This window comes from Cherax quadricarinatus, chromosome 43, assembly GCF_038502225.1.
Source record: "Cherax quadricarinatus isolate ZL_2023a chromosome 43, ASM3850222v1, whole genome shotgun sequence".
NCBI classification, from domain to species: domain Eukaryota; kingdom Metazoa; phylum Arthropoda; class Malacostraca; order Decapoda; family Parastacidae; genus Cherax; species Cherax quadricarinatus.
The window spans coordinates 18,658,376-18,679,339 of NC_091334.1; the positions used below are offsets into that span (position 1 = coordinate 18,658,376).

The 20,964-nt window shown below is 38.3% G+C and overlaps 1 protein-coding gene across 1 annotated transcript in view; it reads left to right on the plus strand.

Annotated features, from left to right (window-relative positions):
* The first annotated feature begins 4,500 nt into the window (after nucleotides 1-4,500).
* eIF5 (eukaryotic translation initiation factor 5) overlaps nucleotides 4,501-20,964 on the plus strand; it is an 86,728-nt gene continuing 70,264 nt past the window's right edge. The window contains exons 1-2 of the mRNA XM_070093637.1: nucleotides 4,501-4,625; nucleotides 4,904-5,034. The gene's annotated coding sequence lies outside the window, so the exon portion shown is untranslated. The remainder of the gene's footprint in view (nucleotides 4,626-4,903; nucleotides 5,035-20,964) is intronic.

Sequence of the window (20,964 nt, forward strand, 5' to 3'; positions counted from 1 at the left end):
CGCCATGGTCACACTTGTCGAAGGCTTTTGCAAAGTCTGTATATATTACATCTGCATTCTTTTTGTCTTCTAGTGCATTTAGGACCTTGTCGTAGTGATCCAGTAGTTGAGACAGACAGGAGCGACCTGTTCTAAACCCATGTTGCCCTGGGTTGTGTAACTGATGGGTTTCTAGATGGGTGGTGATCTTGCTTCTTAGGACCCTTTCAAAGATTTTTATGATATGGGATGTTAGTGCTATTGGTCTGTAGTTCTTTGCTGTTGCTTTACTGCCCCCTTTGTGGAGTGGGGCTATGTCTGTTGTTTTTAGTAACTGAGGGACGACCCCCGTGTCCATGCTCCCTCTCCATAGGATGGAAAAGGCTCGTGATAGGGGCTTCTTGCAGTTCTTGATGAACACAGAGTTCCATGAGTCTGGCCCTGGGGCAGAGTGCATGGGCATGTCATTTATCGCCTGTTCGAAGTCATTTGGCGTCAGGATAACATCGGATAGGCTTGTGTTAATCAAATTTTGTGGCTCTCTCATAAAAAATTCATTTTGATCTTCGACTCTCAGTCTGGTTAGCGGCTTGCTAAAAACTGAGTCATATTGGGACTTGAGTAGCTCACTCATTTCCTTGCTGTCATCTGTGTAGGACCCATCTTGTTTAAGTAGGGGCCCAATACTGGACGTTGTTCTCGATTTTGATTTGGCATAGGAGAAGAAATACTTTGGGTTTCTTTCGATTTCATTTATGGCTTTTAGTTCTTCCCGCGATTCCTGACTCCTAAAGGATTCTTTTAGCTTAAGTTCGATGCTTGCTATTTCTCTGACCAGTGTCTCCCTGCGCATTTCTGATATATTGACCTCTTTTAGCCGCTCTGTTATTCTTTTCCGTCGCCTGTAAAGGGAGCGCCTGTCTCTTTCTATTTTACATCTACTCCTCCTTTTTCTTAGAGGAATAAGCCTTGTGCATACATCGAGTGCCACCGAGTTAATCTGTTCTAGGCATAAGTTTGGGTCTGTGTTGCTTAGTATATCTTCCCAGCTTATATCGGTTAGGACTTGGTTTACTTGGTCCCACTTTATGTTTTTGTTATTGAAGTTGAATTTGGTGAATGCTCCCTCGTGACTAGTCTCATTTTGTCGGTCTGGGGCTCCACGCATACATGTCTGAACCTCAATTATGTTGTGATCTGAGTATATTGTTTTTGATATGGTGACATTTCTTATCAGATCATCATTGTTAGTGAAGATGAGGTCTAGTGTATTCTCCAGTCTAGTAGGCTCTATTATTTGCTGGTTTAAATTGAATTTTGTGCAGAGATTTAAAAGCTCGTGTGAGTGTGAGTTTTCATCAGAGCTGCCTCCTGGTGTTATTACTGCAACAATATTATTTGCTATATTCCTCCATTTTAGGTGCCTTAAGTTGAAATCCCCCAGGAGCAAGATGTTGGGTGCAGGAGCTGGAAGATTTTCCAGACAGTGGTCAATTTTTAACAGCTGTTCCTGGAATTGCTGGGATGTTGCATCCGGAGGCTTGTAGACTACCACAATGACTAGGTTTTGGTTCTCGACCTTTACTGCTAAAACTTCCACTACGTCATTTGAGGCATTAAGCAGTTCTGTGCAAACAAGTGACTCTGCAATGTACAGGCCAACCCCCCCCTTTTGCCTGTTCACTCTGTCACATCTGTATAGGTTGTAACCTGGGATCCATATTTCGTTGTCCAAGTGATCCTTTATGTGGGTCTCAGTGAAAGCCGCGAACATTGCCTTTGCCTCTGCAAGCAGTCCACGGATGAAAGGTATTTTGTTGTTTATTGCTGGCTTTAGACCCTGTATATTTGCAAAGAAGAATGTTATCGGACTGGTGGTATTGTTGGTACTGGGGGGGGATTTTTTTTCCGGCATTAGTATCTGTATCTGTTGATCAAATGAAAATTCTGGTCCACAGATGGCTCCAACTTCATCCTGTTCCCTACTTGTATGTCTCATAACAATAAAAATGCTTTCAAATGAGCTGATGTAGGTTACAGCTCTTAGCTTGCCAATAAAGTTAGGAATCCTTAACCTGTAAATAGCGTGTCAATAAAGTTAGGGATCCTTAACCTTGTCAAACCCTGTGTAAAAAAAAAAAAAAGTGGTGTTAGTGTGCAGCAATATTCCAGTCTGGATAGAACAAGTGACCTGAAGAGTGTCATCATGGGCTTGGCATCCCTAGTTTTGAAGGTTCTTATTATCCATCCTGTCATTTTGCTAGCAGATGCGATTGATACAGTGCTGTGGTCTTTGAAGGTGAGATACTCTGACATTATCACTCCCAGGTCTTTTATATTAGTTTCTCGCTCTATTGTGTAGTTGGAATTTGTTTTATACTCCGATATAGTTTTAATTTCCTCACGTTTTCCATATCGGAGTAATTGAAATTTCTCATCATTGAACTTCATATTGTTTTCTGCGGCCCATTTAAAGATTTGGTTGATGTCCGCCTGGAGTCTTGGGAGTGTTTTCAATGGAAGACAGTCATGCAAATTCGAGTGTCATCTGCAAAGGAAGACACAGCGCTATGGCTTACATCCTTGTTTATATCAGATATGAGGATGAGGAACAGGATGGGAGCAAGTATTGTGCCTTATGGAACAGGGCTTTTCACCATAGCCGCCTGAGACTTTACTCTGTTTACTATTACTCTTTGTATTCTATCTGTATATGTGAATAGCACGACGAAAGGGATGGATACAAAGGTGTCCCTGTTCGCAGACGATGTAAAGTTAATGCTGAGAACTCAAGCGGAAGAGGATCGGGTAAGACTACACAGGGGTCTGGATAAGTTGCAAATCTGGTCCAACAAATGGCTCCTGGAGTTTAACTCCACCAAGTGCAAAGTCATGAAGCTAGGGGAAGGACAAAGAAGACCGCAGATGGAGTACATGTACATGGGCACCTGGCATACCTAAGAACAGCCTTTCGACATTTAAGTTAAGGGTTATTCACTACACTGTACACCGTGTACGTCAGGCCCATATCGGAGTATGCAGCACCAGTGTGGGACCCAAACCTGGCCAAGAACGTAAAAATATTAGAGAAAGTTAAAAAAGTTTGCAACAAGACTAGTTCTGGAGCTAAGGGGTATGTCCTATGAAGAGGTTAAGGGAGTTCAACCTTACGACACTGGAGGACGCAAAGGATAGGGAGGACATGATGACATAAAATACTGAGAGGAATTGACAAGGTGAAGGTCATAATTTTTCAGAGATGGGATACAGCAGCAAGAGAACACAGGTGGAAGTTAAAAAACTCAGATGAGTCACAGGAATGTTAGGAAGTATTTTTACAGGCTTTGAGTTGTCAGGAAGTGCAACAATCTGGAGGAGTGAAGTAGCGGAGGCAGGATCCCTGCAGAGCTTTAAGAAGAGGCACGATAAGGCTCCTGAAGTCAGGTGAGAGTGGACCAAGTAGTGACCAGCGAAGAGGCGGGTCCAGGAGCTGTGTATCTACCCCTACAACCACATGAGCACATACACGTGAATAGGACACGTATGCATTGCGTTTGGACCATACGATCACATTTGCAACCGGTGAATGATAATCTTATTTTAGACTTCACTGTTAATGGCATTATATCTGAAATTTTGAGACTAGCATTATATTTCATGAATTAAAAATGAACAAATATAATGAAAAAGATCAAACTAGTTTTTTTTCCCCAGTATGATGGTGATATAAGTGGAGTTACATTTTGAAACTGAATCTTTCCTAAACCTGATTCAACTTTCATTTAAACCTGCCTTAAATAATTTTATTTTTTATATTAATTATTATCCTTTCTGGACTCATACTGGTCAGCTTTTGTGAATATTTAGAAATATGTTGTTGGCGTATGTAATTACGAATGACTTGTTCTCAGTACAGGGGATTGCACCATGATTGTACTGATTGCAGTGATGTTGCAATAATCTACTCCATCACGAGGGAAACCTTATTAAGCTTATTAATTCGAGGTTAATGCAGTAGTAATGTCATCTAGCAACGCCAGTCCAAGATTTTGTAGGATAATTAGCACTGAAAGAAATTTTCGATAATTCATCCAGTAAGTTGTTTTATGAATATATTACACACTAAAATATAATATTTTAATATAGATGTATTACATTATTACATTGCATAAAAATAATAGTTCATAGGGTATTAAAAATATGATGATTTATCATTAGCAATCCTGAATTTTTAATGGTCATACAGCTTCTAAATTATTAAGTATGTATAGTATTTCTTAAGTTAGAAAAGTTAACTTTCAAAATTAACATGTTGCTAAATACAGGAATTTTACAAATGATAATTATTCATTAGGAGTCGGATAATATTTGTAAATTTGATTAGAACAGCGTGTAATATTTAAAATATGCACATAAATATTTATCAATTTTTTTTTAATTTTCTGCATGAAAATCTCATTGTAAAAATATTTTTCATATAAATTTAGTGCTAACAAATATTTGTATTGAAAGCAGTAAGTTAAAAGAGTTGTAATTGACGATGTGTTTGTAAAAGTGTTCTCACTTACTTTATTTTACTCCCTGAGTAATAGACACCATCGCCTTGTTCTTCGTCAATCATCATTATTTCCGCACTCTTGTGGCAGGTGAGGCTTTTTCTGGCATTCTAAATTATTATAACATTCGTAGTTTTGCTGCAGATATAGTTATTACATGTCAGATAAAGGAAGAAAATGTAATAATGCGTAATAAAGATGGCGCATGCTCAGTCAGACGTGGAACCAGACACTCAATGACAATATTTCTCCCCAGAATTAATCCCCAGAGAGGAGGTTACTTTTCTGAAAGTCAAGCTTTTGGGTGAGAGAGGTGGAGGGTGTGTGGGAATGGAGGAATAAGAGGCGGATGGGCTTATTTCTTGCAGAATTTGGAGGTGAGAGGAGGTGAGCGACGGGCGCCATTATAAGGTGGTGCGTGTGGACTGGGGCTCACTAGCCAATTATTACCACAACACAGCCCTGGACGGCACTTTCATGATTTTATTCAGTTGGCACAGTGAGTATTACTTGTCCTTGCATGCGTGTTTGTAGTGGAATGATTGTGTAATGTCTTGAGATTTACTTGTGCACGTATTGAATGTGTTAACCAGCTGGGAAGACCATCAGTTGACAGGATTATATACGTCTATGTAAGTTTGGTTCACTTTCTCTAACTAATAACGTTTAGGTAATGTGTGACTTCTAGTCTACCATATGTTGCAGAAGATTACATATGTTGGCAGTAATGAAGCACTTGCTGTATATATTAAAATACAAGGGTGGTGTCATTCCTAGTATTATGCTTTTTGCTGTCACTATTACATGTTAATTTCAATTTTTAAGTGGAATATTGTGTTAAGGATATGTAAGAGGGCCTTAACCAAAAAAAAATCGATGTTTTAATTTTCTTTAACACTTACGATGCTGTACTAGTGGGAAAAACTTGCTTTCTTCATTTAATGTTCTTGTATTAAACCCCAAGTGCTGTGACACTTTATATGCATTGCCAGGACTTGTTCATGAAATGGCACGACTATTTATCCATAATGATGCATGATCCAACATAGTCATGTTCAGAGTTCTAACATATGGTAATTCACAAGACTGTATTAACCCTGTAGGGTTTAGAGTTCAGGATGAATGCCGGTGATCTTGCTGATGTTACCATCACAGTCAAGAAATGTTTTTGTATTAGTGACTAGTTGTATAGTGTATAAATTCAGTAATATTGTCAAGTGCAAAAGTATCAAACCTTAAAATTGGTCCACAGCTTATAAGTGCTTAACCTGGTGCCTGGTGTTTGTGGCTTGGTAGCATCCTCCTCATACACAGAGACTAAGTATCTTTCCCTGGCGTGTTTCCTTAAACCTGCTGCTTCCTGTTTGTCTAGCAGTAAGTAGGTACCTGTGTGTGTGAGTAGACTTGTGGGTTGCATTCTCAAGGAAAAGATTAAAGTACCCCAATGAAAATAAGTCCCCAATGATGCATGCACTTTGGGTATCCTGGGTGGCTAACCCACTGGATTTATTATCCAAATGAAATCTTAACCAAACTTGAAGACATTGGTGGGTTGGTAATTTAATTTATCCCAGTCAGAACTCTTGTGAATACAATACTGTATTTCATTTAAAGTGCAAATACTATCCTTAACACAGGAAATACTTGAAACTTACCTGAAATCTTGTCTTGAGGTTTGCCCACACAACCTACTCCTAGGCCAGGCCTCTTGGTTGGCCTGATTGATCAAGCTGTTAGTGCCCACCACTCGGTCCAAAGTATGCACCACATCCCGGCTGATTAGGAACCATTTTTGAAGTCATTCCCTCTTGACAACAGCTAGGAGTTCGTTGGTATCTCCGTTACGTATGTATGGAGGGTGCGAGTTATGGTCCTTCTAACAATTTTTGAGACCTTATTGCTCCCCTGCTTTTTATTGGTATCTTATGGAAATTCAATAGTTTCTTACTTTCAACATTATACTAGTATTTTACATTGTATATACTATTTTTATATAAAGCATCAATTAGCACTACCTTGTTATTTCCACATAGTATTGCATTTTTTACATCTGTATTTTATATACTTGACTAGTTATCCTGCAGCCTGGCCATGGTTCAGGCTTTTCTGGTGCTTGCTTGGTCAGTCAGGCTGTTAGTGGCCCACTAGTCAACGTGCGTTGTAGTATAGTTGATTTGGAACCTGGCAGACCCTGGTATCTTCTGGTAATGGAAAAGATGCATAGAAGTGTATGTGATCCTTTATTGACTTTCACTCAAGTAGTGGGCTTTGAGGTCAAATAGGATCTGTGACTTGATAGTCCATTGTGCAGGTGAAACGTTGTCGGTAAAAGATTGCATTATACTGCAATCTTTTTTTTTGGGGGGGGGGAGGGGCAGTGTTAAATAGTATGTGCCCATTGATGTTGATTAGTGTTCTTGTGCCCACTGTACCCCTGTCCCTCACTGGGTTTGCCTTGCTTTTCCATATCTCACTCCAGTATGTAATGGCACTGTAGGTTTGTGATCAGGCCCCTGAGTATCTTTAGCTACAAGAGGAACATATTAAGCCACAAGCCCAGATCCCCAAGTCAACACTACATGTACATCAGTGTGCTTTGTTCTGTAGCATATGGTAGTGTTTGCAGCATGTCTGCTCATCTTGCTTGACACTTCTGCTGCCTCTTCAAAGAAAATTGGGAGTCTGTAACCCCTTCATTTAAAAAAAAAAAAAAAAAAAAAAAAGCCCCAATGCTGGATGTAGTTTCTGCTGTGGATTTTTGTGAGAAACGGTAATTTTTAATGTTTGCAAACTCTGTGCAAAGTTGAGATTCCCTTTATGCAGGAAGATACTAGTGAAATTCCAGAAAATATATATTTTGTAGATTAAGAAAATAAGTTAAGCACAATCAAAGCCACTAGTGACATGGTTCAGACAAAGTAAAACCTGACAAATCCCTGGGCACTGAACTTCTTGCAAGGGTTTTAAAGGAATGTAAGGAGGAATTTAGCAAACCAGTCTTTTCAGCCCCTCTTAACTGGCATAGTACCAGGTAAGTGGAAACTGGCAGATGTGATGCCTATCTACAAAGCAGGAGACTGGTCCTTAGCTTTGAGCTATAGACCAATTATCCTAATGTCTAGTGTGGGGGAAAAATTGATGGAATCGGTAATAGCTGAGGCTATTCAAAGCCAACTTAAAAGACAAATTGATTAATGAATCTCAGCGCTGTTTTATAAAGGGGCAGTCCTGCCTTACTGATTTACCTTTTTTTCACTAAGGTGTTTGAAGAGGTAAATCATGGTAATTGATAGTGTATATGGACTACAGTAAGGCTTTTGGTAGTTCCATATTGGAGGTTATTTAGGAACTTAGAGGCTCTCATGATAGAAAATTTTTCCTGCATAGAGGCACGATTGAGAGGTAGGCAACACTTTACATGAATGGGGGAAGAATCAGTGGGGAGTCATCACAAGGTGATGCATCCACAGGGGGGATTCAGTGTTGGGCCCTTTGCATACATGACAGACGAGGGAGTAAATAGTGACATAAGCAAGTTTGCTGACAACACCATAAGCTTAATGTAGACCAATGCAGAATTCTATGCAATGGAAAAGAAAACCATGACATTTATAAACTAAATAATGTAGATCTTAATATCACTGATTGCAAAATTTAGGAGTTGTGGTTAGCAGTAATCGTAAACCAAGACAGCAGTGTGTAAGCTTTCGCAATAGTGAATATAATTCTTGGCTTCATATCAAGAAGTATAAGTAACGGGAGTCTTCGGGTTATTCAACTCGATATTGTTGGTTAGGTGTCATTTAATTATTACACAGGTCTATTCACTGTATTACAGAATAGCTATAAGCACACTGGAAAACTTGCAAAGAAGGATGACTAAGTTGATTCCATGTATTGGGAATCTTTCCTAGGAGGATAGACTGAGGGCCCTCAATCTGCACTCGAGAAAGGTGTAGAATTGTGGGGGATGTGATTGAGGTGTATAAATGGAAAACTGGAATAAATAATGGGGGATGTAAATAACGTGCTAAAAGTATCAAACCAAGACAGGACTTGCAGCAATGGTCTCAAATTGGAAAAATTTAGATTTAGGAAGGATATAGGAAAGCACTGGTTTGGTACTAGTTGTAGACGAGTGGAACACGCTCTCGAGTAGTGTCATTGAAACTAAAATGTGTAATATTAAAGAGCTTAGACAGATGCACGAGTGGGTGGGGGGTGTGAATTGGGCCTGACTGGCTTGGGCCAATGGGTCTGGTGCATTGCTCCTACAAGTTCTTATTGGTATGAGTGGAGTGCATATCTAGTGCCATAGTTCAAGGAACACTGATTAACGTTTATCTTATTTGTACTATCTTCTGAGCATATTTCAGTAGACATAATTATTTAATCCAGTTAATGTATTTGTTGAGTTTACTTAATACCCCCTTGTGACTTTTGCTACTACAGACCTGTGTAATGCAGGTTGAAAAAGTACTTGTAGGTGTCAGTGTGCTGTAGTTTAGCTAGTAAAATTTGAAATTGTGGTACTCCAGTATATACATGTATATACAGCCTCTCCTCGCTTAACGACTAAGTTCCGACCCTAAGACCTCGTCGGTAAACGAATTCGTCGCTAAGTAAGGAGCATACTATATACAGGCACCATCCGACTTATGACAGAGTTCGGTTCTGACACGCCAGTCGTAAGTCGAAATGGACGCAAGTTGAACCTTACTACTGAATATCATCACATTTTTGTAACGACTTTTTCATTGTTTTATTTTGGCATTTCATTTTTTACTTTACTTTTTATGCTGTTAGTACTGTGTTTTATACTGTAAGGTTTAAGATAAACACTGTGTACAACACAGTTGTTTATTTCCCAGAAATTTGGCATAGAAAACAGTCGTAAGTCGAATGGTCGTATGTCGAGCAGGTCGTAAGTCGGATGGTAGTGGTAGTGGGTTGGTGTTGACCATCTTTGATATGTCACCTTTGCACCATTTATAGCATTTCTGGTATATTTTTAAATTTTTATACAGTAGTGTACTGTATATTGTAATGAACAGAATAAAGGAAATCAGCTCTGACACATTATTTAGGTATGAATACTGGCCAAAGAGCCCGTCGTAAGTCCGAATTGTCAGTAAATGAGTATGTTGCTAAGTGAGGAGAGGCTGTAATTTCCAAACTAACTTTAATTAGCTGGTATTGTTATTGTAATAAAGCAGTGAACTGGAGAAGTTAGAACATTCAGCTTAAGATGCAAAGACCTTGGTTTGGTTACTGTGTAGAATGAAATTTATTTGCAGTCCTTCACTTCTGTTTGTCATCCTAAGAGGAACCTACATTGACGAGAAATTAATGTGGCTTTGTTGCATTATCCTTAGTTAGAAACCTTTGTGTAATTATAATTTAAATTTTCAAATCGCACCACTCGTAAACATTTTATACTAGTGTTGGCATCCAAGACACAAATTAACCCTTTAACTTTTTCGGTCGTATGTGTCTTACAAGCCACCGTGTTTGGCGTACGTATACTCAAAAATTCTAGCGGCTTCAAATCAAGCAGGAGAAAGTTGGTAGGCCCACATGTGAGAGAATGGGTCTGTGTGGTCAGTGTGCACCATATAAAATCATGCAGTAAGCAGTGCATAATGAGAAAAAACTCCGACCGTGTTTTTGGATTAAAACGCTGAATTTGTGGTGCATTTTCGTATATTTATGGTTGGTTGTATTCTCATTTTCTTGTTCTCATTTGATAGAATGGAAACCATATTATAGAAATAGAGGTGATTTTGATTGGTTTTACTATGAAAAGAACCTTGAAATGGAGCTCAAAGTAGGGGAAATGTTTGATTTTTGCCGATGTTCAAAAGTAAGCAAATGTCATTTCCCAATAAATGTCCAAGTAGCCATTCTAATATGCAGTCATGAATGGGTTGACATTATTTATACAATTATTACAATATTGCAGTAGTCTGCATAACAGTAAATTTTAAATTTTTTGTTTGAATAAAAATTCAAAATAGAAAGTAATATCAGAGGGGCCTAGAGATGTGACTGATGAATAAAATGTTATTTTAGAGCCAGGAATGTCTGCCTTGAAATTGGCATATTTTTTAATTTGCATGAAATTGGCCAAATTAAGAATTTCTGACCACGCTATTGGGTAGTTGAAATCAGCAAATGGACAGTTTCTTGTACTCGGTTGATAGAACAAATGGAGTTCTAAAGAAATAGCCGAGTTTGGTCGACTGGAAGAATGGAATTAACCGAAAATAGGGCTCGGAGTGGGAGAAATGGCTAATTTGTAAATATCGCCAAGGTCACTAATTTCGCAAGAGCGTAATTCCGTAAGTTTTCAATCAAATTTCATTCTTCTGGTGTCATTACCACCGGGGAAAGATTCTCTATCATTTCATAAGATTTTTTTTTTCTTCAAACATTTTTCGACACCGGGAGAGACCAGGATTTGGGGTTGTGACAGTCGAGGAGTTAAGATAAGTCAGTCACTAGTAATCCGGCATGAATTTAGTCTAGCATAATTTCAAATTTCCAGGGTCACCGCACCCACCTGCCGCTACTGTTTGGTGGTGCTACTTGCTGCACAAGTCATTCCAATTTCTTTCTCTTTGTTATAACCTGCTCACTTTTAGCTCTACCCATGGTTTCAATGAATAAAAGAAATGTTTCTTGTTGTGTAAAGCACATACACCGTACATTGTTGATAAAAGTTTGTGGCTTTGAAGCCAATCTTGGTCGCCATGAGCTCAGCTCACTCAGATGAGCTGTGACTGGTAAATTTGGGCCTGCATGAGAGAATAGGTCTGTGTGGTAAGTGTGCACTACATAAAAAATCCTGCAGCATACTGTGTGTAATGAGGAGAGAGAGGAAGAAAGAAAAAGAAAAAAAAAAAAACCCACCTGAAGTTTTTGATGTAAAACTAACTGGTGTATTTTCATATGGTTTTTATGGTTTTTTTTTCTCCATAGAATGGAAGATGTTACAGAAATAAAAATTTGTCCAATTGTTATGAATTCCATCACGCATTGTATTACTCATTCAATTTATTGATAAGTTAGCAAAAAAAAAAAATACCCTGAAGGAAAATAGACAAACATTTGGTCTGTGTTTAGCATTAAGAATAATATTAGATAAGTAAATAAACTGAATGTTACAGGAATGCAATTAGAAGCCTGAGTAGATCTATAACCCTGTGATAACATGAACATGGATAAATGTGCGAGTGACTTGCAGTGTTAACAGACTGACTGATGTAATAGCCAGGCCTAGGCTTGTTATAAGTACGTACTTCTGAGTTTGGCACATAACCGCATATTGTGCACGATCAAATCAAATGCAAAGTATGTGGCCAGCCCTTTGGTCACACTATCTTGATCTGCGCTTAATTGTCCACTTATTTAGGAATATTGAGATAAAGTATAAACATCTGTGATATTTAAAGATATCTAATGGAAAATGATACAAGGACATATTAAACAAATTTTCTAAATTTCCTTAATATGACTGTACTCGAGTAAACCCTTTTGGGGCCTAGTTCTTGGGGCAGTGTATCCAAATCCACAGGATGGATATGGGGTGCACAGTTATATAGATTTTGCCACCAAAGTAGCTAGTTATCTTGGTATAAAAAAAAAAAAAAAAAAAAGTCAGTAGGCACCTTAGAAAATACCCAAAGTTGATATTTTTAACCCAAACAAGGTCAGAAGTTAGCGCATTACCTTCATATTCTACGAGGCCAGATTTATTTTTTATGCTCTGCTCACCCACCATGCAGACCCATTTTGTTGAGGCCAAAATATGGCATGGCAAATTTGTTGGCACTACGACTTGTACACTATGTAAGATCAAAGTGACAAATGGTTAAGGCAAACTATACTACAATGCTGAAAATATTGCATTTACATGAAGCATTAAACTTGTGTGGGTCATTGGGGTGGGAAATTGTGGAGGCTCGATCTTTTGTTGGCTAATATCAAGGCATGCACTACTCTTGCTGCCAGACTAGCACCCTTTGAACATTCTAGAAATTTTACTCTTAAAAACACAATGTAGAACCTGAGCAAATTTTTCTTCCTTGTTAGTCAACCCATAGGTTTAACTTGTACACTAGGTGCTTCAAAAGTTTCACATGTAATTAATGGTTTGCTCTAAAGAGGCTTCATTTAAAGCTTTAATACCCTTCAAGGAGAAGGGATTGGGGGGGGGGAGTGGGAGTAGTCTTTATGCTGGTGAAGGCCTGTTGATCCTAGGAATTCAGCTACCCTTTCCCAGATCAAACTTGATTACCTATTTCCTGGGGGTTATTAACTCCATAACCAACAAGCTTGACCTGGGTCTGGGTTTGGGAATTATGAACTCTTGCAAGGTAAGATTTAATGTGATTATCAAAGTAGTCCATACATTTCCATTGCTAACCAAAACTTTGTGCAGTGCATGGTAAATGTGTGTAATATGGAATTTACTATTTTAGTTCATGCATAATTATGGATTAAATACTGGGCCTATATTGACTGCCAGAAATACAGATGTATACTAGTGTGGGTTGGTCTGTAAGAGCTTCATATGCAGACAACTTGTAACATTCCTTTTTTAGTTTAATGATGCCTTTTGGCTTAGGCTGCAATAACGTTGTTAATTGGAGATGTCGTGGAACTTGTTCTAAAGCTGTTTTGAGTAGAATAATTCAATCTAGTTAAAACCTTTGGGAAAGGGGTGAATTTTGAGCCAAGTGACTACAGTATATGGTGTAATCAAAGTATCTGAACTTTGTCATGAAAGAGTTCTCTCAATCAATAATTGGGGATGTTGTCCATGTGGTAGCCTTCTCCAGATAAAACTGGGAGCACTTGTAGTGAAGTATTTTAGTGCTGTATGTTTTGATACAGTACAGCTACATTAAAAGTAAAAATTCAGTTGAGTAATCTCGCGTTCACATTATTGTACGGTTCATATAATTAGCTTTGGTTTTTTTGTTTTTTTTTTGTTTTTTTTTGCATTGGAGTTTAGTTATTCCAGCTTGTTGCAACTATGACTGGGGAGGAAAGGGGGTGGGGGTAGTGCGTGAAATGTGTGGGTGTATGTGGGTTGGTGTGTAGGCAGTATTGACGTCTGGAGTCAGTGGTACCAGAAGTGCCAAAATTTAAATGTTTGAACAGGTTTTCTTTAACCTTTTTTATTTTGTAATGGATTTTTAAGTAAAGCAGTGTCAACAAATTTGGTTGTTTAAGTTTAGCTTTATTGCAAAGAAAATAATTGGCAACCCTGCAAAGGGTGCCTGTTGCATTTAGTTTCCATGGCAACCACCTCTCTGGTTCAGGAGTGGCTGCCTGCCTGCCTGCCTTTCCCTCCCACTCCTCTCCTCTCATTGCCTGCAGACTTTACACGCTAGCATTGGCTTGTAAGAGGATCAATACTCTTGCACTTGAAAAGTCTAGATTTTGGAAATACTGTATTAGTATACATTTAGTTTCATTAAAGGAATTAAAATAAATTAATAGTTGAATACTGTAATTTCAACTTATTTTTTTTTTTGTGGGGGGGAGGGGGTTCTTTTATCAACCAGATGTTTTAACACTGGGTAACTGGAATGTGTAAAAAGGAAATGACTGGGAACACATTAAAGAATTGGTTTAAAGATGGCTTAGGAAAGAGAGCAGGGAACCTGTGAGTGTAAGGCAGAGAGCAGGAGGGTGGAGGACAGGGCTGCCGTCAGTAGAGCCAGTGGGAGCCCAGGCGCTTGGTGTCTTCATGAGACCAGGTAGTCTCTCTACGAAGATTTCAATTCTTAACACCCTTCACCCTTTTCCCCACCCACCCACTTTCCCCCAACAAAGAAGCAATCATCTATTCCACTCTGCAGCTTTCTTGCTATAAATGCTGGATTGATTTGATGTATAATAGATGTTGCTGGGAAGACAATTTCCTTCATTATTGCAGTGGAAGTGCCCATAAAGAAAATGCATATCATCGAAGGTGGTGTGTAAATGCCAATTTGCACGAGAATTTTGTATTCGAGTTGGTTTAGGGTAATCTTCAAAGTTCTTGGCAACATGGAAGGTTCTAGTGCCATGGTATTATACTATCATTCAGTTAACCCCTTTTCACTTTTTTTTTTTTTTTTTTATTCACAGCAAGGTGGTCCTGGCTGAAGTGTTTTGAAAAGAATAAACAAAAACTTTTACTTCCATTTTAGTGCTGTAATTAAATTTGTGTTAAAATGTAAGTGTGTAGTTATTGATATGTTAACAAATTGCTGTGAGCTGACAGATGGTGGTAAAAAAGATCCTTTCAACAAGAAATTTCACCCAATTAAGATTTTATCAAGTAAAAGGAATACATAAAAAATGATATAAAGCATGTGAGGGTGGTTAGCTGCCCCTGAAGAGGTCAGGTGCTCTTTCAGGTTTGATTGAAAGGTCAGGTCATGGTATTTTGTTGCACCACACAGCTTGCCCCCCTTCCTAGAATTCACAAACTAGGCCATATTGGGCACTTAATTGAATAGTAGTCCAGAATAGACCTTGACACTTGTAAATTACAAATCTGTGGTATCCTCAGCCAAACTTATGAAAGTGCTACTAGATTGACTAACTCCAATAGTACTTTATAGAACATTTGTCAGTATCCAGATCTTGTACTTTTGATATTTTCCCCCTCATTATCTACCACTTGGCACCTTCTAGCATTATTAACTATCAATCAGACTTGGATTCATTTGTACCTTCCCTATCACCCCCTTATTGACTTTACTGTACTATCTTAACCATAGCCATCTGCTGCCAAATAGTTGCTTTAGTGGTAAGCAATAATGTCAACATTAGTTGAATATTAGGGGATACAGGGGAAATTGAGAAGGGGAGTCTTCATATGTAGATTTCCATGGTGTTCATGTTTATAAGATCCTAACACCTAAGTTGACCATTAAGTTCTAGGATGCATCATTCTTAGTTCCCTCAAATTTTGAGAGTAGCAAGTTTTGGCATAGGCAAGAGGTGTGTGCATGCGTATACTACGTAAAATGCTTACACAGTGCGTGATGGGAACAACTAACCTCTGACAATGTGTGTTTGGGTTAAAATGCTTCATTTTCTGTTTCTTGGTGCCAGGAAACTATGATCTTGGTCAGCTTAAGACTAGGTAGTCTTGAGTGGCTTAAATGTTAATTTTGGGTGTTTTCTGTTTTATGGGCTTTTATTAGGTCCACTTCAATTATTGGGATGGCCTAAACCCTTTTTGGTTATGGTTTATTAGTTGAGGAGTGGGGGGGAGGGGAATTTATTTTATTATTAGCACACTGGCCGATTCCCACCAAAGCAGGATGGCCTGAAAAAGAAAAACTGTCATTCACTCCATCAGTCTTGCCAGAAGGGTGCTTTACACTAGAGTTTTTTAAATTGCAACATTAACACCCCTCCTTCAGGGGAATGTTGCTTTTTTTTTTTTTTGTGGTGGATTTGACCCTTCGACTGTTTTTTGGTCATGTATATGACTTACGAGCCAGTGTTTTGGATGTATGTGTACTCGGTAATTCTAGTGGCTTCAAATCAAGTAGGAGAATGCTGGTAGGCCCACATGTGAGAGAATGGGTCTGTGTGGTCAGTGTGCACTGTATAAAAAAAATCCTGCAGCATGCAGTGCATAATTAATGTTTTTGGATTAAAATGCAAACTTTGAGGTGTGTTTTCGTATAGTATTTATGGTTGTATTTTAGTTTTCTTGGGTCTCTTTTGATAGAATGGAAAACGTATTACAGAAATAGAGATGATTTTGATTAGTTTCATGATGAAAACTACCTTGAAATTCAGCTCAAAGTAGCGGAAATGTTCAATTTTTATCAATGTTCAAGAGTAAGCAAATCACAACACACGTCCAATACACATCAACTGGGGAGTCTAATATTCTTTCACTAGTGCACTGATATTATTTATACCATTTTTACAATGCAGTAGTCTGCATAACAGTAAATATTCTATTTTTTGTCAATAAAAAAATCAAAATAGAAAGCAAGAGTAATGAGAGGGGCCTAGAGACGTGACTAATGAACAGAGGATGTTATTTTAGTGCCAAGAATGTCTGCATTGTTTATTCTGGACCCTATTTTGAAATTGGCATCTTTTTTAATTTGTGTGAAATTGGGCAAATTGCCAATTTCTGACCACTTTATTGGGTAGTTCAAATCGGTAAATGGGTGGTTTCTTCTACTCGATTGATATAAAGTGGAGTTCTAAAGAAATAGCAGTTTAGTTGACTGGAACAATGGAGTTGGCCAAAAATGGGCCTCAGTCGGCCAAATCGCCGACGCGTATATATCACGGAGATAGTTAACTTCGTGGGAGTGTAATTCCGTGAGTTTTCAACCAAATTTCTTACTTTTGGTATCATTACCATCGGGTGAAGATTCTTAATCATTTCAATTTTTTTTTTCCCAAAAATTTTTTGACATTGACAGTTTCAGAAATGGGCTTGCAACAGTCAAAGGGTTAAAATGGAGGGAAAATGTTACATAGATAACTTGGTATGTGAATACTATACGTATTTATTATAGGGAAGGTTGCTTTAATGGTTGGTATGTCTTGTGTTTAGTGATTTTTTTTATTGGAATTTGTTGAAAATAGTTGTAAAGCTGGCAAAACTAGCATATTCTGATGAATTGGCAGTTTTCATGTGATAAATGGATAAGACAGATGACACGTTTACTATATGTGTGAAATAGTCGGTGGGTTTCATTTGAGCACGAACTGGCATAAAATAGGCTTCAAATTGGATGAAATCAATTACATAAAATGTTCCCCTGCCTCCAACTTTGCCTACATAAATCTGTAAGTAAATTGTAGCATGGTGTCTTGATCAGTTAGTCTCTTTCTAATCCAACAGCTACTCCATGCTTTTGAACATGGGGATTTCAACACTTCTAGTTTGCAGAATGTGTCAAATCTCATAGCATATGCTTATGTGGCATATTTTTTGAAAACCCCCATTTACTTTGACAGTAAACTGTTGATCGTTTCAATCTATGAATGTGTTTTTACTATTTTGAAAAATTGCAATACATTTTAGGTTCTCTTTATCATTTAATATGGAATAAATTTATGGGGGGGGGGGGGCAGGGAAGCAAAGAGATGGCACAGGAAGGCTATGAACTGAAAACTTCACTACAAACTGCTGTGCCTTTGTCATTCGCTTGCCCTAAGGTCATTTATACAAATATTGAAAGTGTGAAAAATTAACTTACTGTCCTGATCCTTGAGATTAAGTACTCACATTTTAGGTCTTTTTCAGCAAGTAATGACAACAAAAATAATTTGACTGGAAACTTGTGGAATTATGCAGGCTTAAAGTTAGTGATCTGGGCATGATTTACGTATTGGCAATTGTGCCGATTTTGTCCTATTTTAACCCTTTAAATGTAGATTTTAGGTAAAAATCCTAAATTTTTTCCAAAGACTACAATGAGTGGAACCTAATATCTACAGTGGACCCTTGGTTTTCGTGATGAATTCATTCCCGAGAGCCTGACAAAACCCTGAAATCACGAACACCGAAATAATTTTCCCCCTAAGAAATAATATACGTAAATCCAATTACATGTAATCAGTTCGATGCCCAAAAGTATTAACAAAATACATTTTTTTAGAGAATAACTACAATTTTACATACAGAAAACAATGAAATACGTAAATATAAAGCACTAATCATATAGACAAATGAACATTTAAAATACTTTTACCTTTATTGAAGACTCTTGATTGCATTTGGAGGGCGGAGAATTTGTTTGGAGACGAGACAAAATATTTAAATATGATGCTAATATCAACTGTGGCTTATTTATCACAATTCATCTAATATGACACAATAAGCAATGTTAATAACACGGAAACATGATATATACTCCAGCATGAATAAAATGTCATTACGTATATGACGAGTGGTGGTGGTGGTGTTGGGTTTATAATGGCCACTGACAGCACAAGCTGTACATAGTGGTGGTGATGGCGGCAGCTGAGGCTACCACCATTAGTCACGCTGAAACAATATACTTAATTTATAAATAAGAAATATTTACACATGCCTTGAAGTTGCTGGCATTAGTTTAGGGTGGTGGAAGATACGCAGGGCGGAGTATGTTGTCAGTGGCCCTGTATACTTCCAACAACATTTGAAGAGTTTATCTCCTTACTTCTATTGCTGTGGCCTAACTTGCTACACTCTAAATTCTACACTTTATTGCTGGATGGCGCTATAGCCTTTATTGACTCTTGCTGCTTTAGTATCGTAGAATCGCTGAAGGCACGTTCTCCCCTCTCTTCCTCGTCCACTTTGGTACTTTGCTATCAATTTTTTCCTGAATTCTATCTTGTTTCTCCTTTACCAAAGGGCTGACACCAGGAGCTTTTTTGGGCCCATGGTGGCTTATTTAGCAGTCTCGCACAGTAAAAGCTCAAAATACAATGGATTATTTTGAAATGTTTCGTATGACCTCAGAGTAATGTTCACTCGCCAAGAAACAGTGCCACACTGACTTGGAATGCGTGTGTGGGAGGCTGTGCGTGCGGCACTGGGACATGTTCTGTACGACTGATGAAACCAGAGGGAATTAATGAAGAGACCATATTTTGACGAAAAAAGTCTGTGATAACCGAAATTCATGAAATCAGAGGCTAACAAAAGCAGAGGGTCCACTGCATTTGATGGTGTTGGTGGGGGGTGGGAGTGCTCACTCATTGGCAACAGCAACACGAATGTGCCAGCACATTTTAAAATTTGACTCTGGATTTTTTTTTTATATGTATACACTAGCTTGTGATATTAGGTGTTTTAAAGGTGTTTTAGCACTTCATGTGTGGGGAAATGCTTTGCCTGATGTTTATCCACCTGGAGTATACAGTATATATGCAGTAAATATTTTTTACTATTTTGATCTTTTAAGGCTGTGTACAAAGATAACTTGCATTACAAATGTTTCAGTGTAATACACATTTCAAAACATGGAAATTATTTACATTATTTGACTCGTTGCATTTTTCTGGGTTAGTATGCTCTTTGGCTGAATTTCACCGTTGTGTATTATGGAAGTGTAATAAAGCTGAAAAAAGTAATATTTTGTACCACTTCCATACCCGGTTTACTGGTAGGGAAGCTGGAGGAGAAACGACTGCTTCGGATTTCATTGTTTACCTTTGCTAGTTGGGTGTACTAGTATGTTGGACAGTAATCACCCAGGTAGTTGACTATCTTACTGTGTGGACCCTTGCCTCTTTCTTTTTTTCCAAATGTATTAAAAAATTAAAAACTTTAGTTGTGCTTGGTCAAAAATACTAAGATGGCAAATTTGAAGGTACGTACAAATTGTGCATCCTGGCACATCAAACAGCATTTGCATATGTACAGGTATGTTGGATACAGTTTATGGGTTAAGCCAATTCCATTGCTTGATTTGGCCAACTTCAGCTATTTTGATAGTATGCCCTATTTTATTGACTAAGGACAGGAAGACACCCATTTAACAACTACCTTATAAAATGCACTGAAGTTGGTAATTTGCCCAGTTTTACATAAAAAATAAAATTCAAAGTATAAAATGCTGGAGACATTCCATGTACTAAAACCAAAATTCCTGTTTACTAATCACATATCCAGGCTTCTGATATTACACTTGAATGACATTTTGAAATCATTACACCCGCGCGCCCCCCCCCCTCCCCCCCCCCCCCACATCCCTCCCACACACACACACTCTACTCACACACTATACACACACACACACACACACACACACACACACACACACACACACACACACACACACACACACACACACACACACACACACACACACACACACACACACACACACACTCTCCACACACACACACACACACTCTCGTCCACACACACACACACTCTCGTCCACACACACACACACACACACACACTCTCTCTCTCCACACACACACACACACACACACACACACACACACACACACACACACACACATACACACTCTCCACATACACACACACACACACGTACACACTCCACACACAAATTTATCCTGTTTCTTGAATATAATATAGCTACAATTGGTTATGGTTTATGGTGTCCAATAATTGAATCAAGACCTAGTCAAAGCCCATAAAATAACCAGGAGGGCTTTACCTGTTCTCGGGGGGGGGGGGGGGGGTAAAAATCTAAATTTTTTATTTTTTAGGTTCCAGTCTTGGAACCAACCCAAATGATTTTTCAGTATTACATCTTCCATTCTATCAAATAACTGGCCAATAAAACCATTAAAGCTGAACACTTCAGTGCCATTTTAAACCAAATGTATCATGCATCACATAAAGCATAATTTGTGTGGTGCATACTTGCTTCACAGACCTACTCTTTTTATCTAGGCCAAAATTCTGCTCAGTTTG